We start from the raw sequence: 685 nt of genomic DNA, 5'->3' as shown, positions 1-685 counted from the left end.
ACACAATGACAACATCATGATCAAAACCACGGGACATTTGTTTCACATCGACTTCGGAAAGATTTTGGGAGAAGCCGAGTTGTTCATCAATTTCAAACGGGATCGCACTCCCTTCGTGCTCTCCCAAGATATGGCTTATGTGATCAACGGAGGCGAGGAGAAGCCAGCACAAATGTTCCAAGACTTCATGAACCTCTGTTGTAAGGGATTCAATATCTTGCGCAAGAACGGGAACCTGCTCGTGAATCTGGTCGCACTTGTAAGTATTTGTTTACAAGGGTGATGCAATTCATTTGGATGCCAAAGTAGCCTTGGGTCAGTTGAAGTTTTCAAGTTGACATTAACGAATTCTCCCTTTCCTATCGCCATCCACCAATCAAAGGGTTGCTATGTTAAAATTTTACCATCAGCTAGTACCAAATTGTTCTCACTTGTTCTAACATTGGACTTGGACCGATGATGCATTTAAAAAAAAAGGAATGGATCTTTTCTAGATTTATGTGCTCTGAGAATGACATGAGACAAAAGAAAAAGTGGAGAGCGGTGCTTGCCTGCTTACCTGCATGCCATTGAAAAGCCTGTCTCTTTGGGTTCGACACACCGCGATACAACTAAATTTTCAATAATCCAGTGAAGTTGTGTTACAAAGCTCTAAAATATTAAAATATGTCATTTTTGTTGCAGT

The 685-nt window shown here is 40.9% G+C and overlaps 1 protein-coding gene across 1 annotated transcript in view; it reads left to right on the top strand.

The window, feature by feature from the left end:
• LOC131877974 (phosphatidylinositol 4-phosphate 3-kinase C2 domain-containing subunit alpha-like) overlaps positions 1-685 on the top strand; it is a 33,520-nt gene that overhangs the window by 14,184 nt on the left and 18,651 nt on the right. The gene's annotated exons all lie outside the window — the stretch shown is intronic.

This window comes from Tigriopus californicus, chromosome 3 (genome assembly GCF_007210705.1).
Source record: "Tigriopus californicus strain San Diego chromosome 3, Tcal_SD_v2.1, whole genome shotgun sequence".
In the NCBI taxonomy this organism is placed as follows: Eukaryota; Metazoa; Arthropoda; class Copepoda; order Harpacticoida; family Harpacticidae; genus Tigriopus; species Tigriopus californicus.
This window is presented reverse-complemented; position numbering and strand designations above follow the sequence as displayed.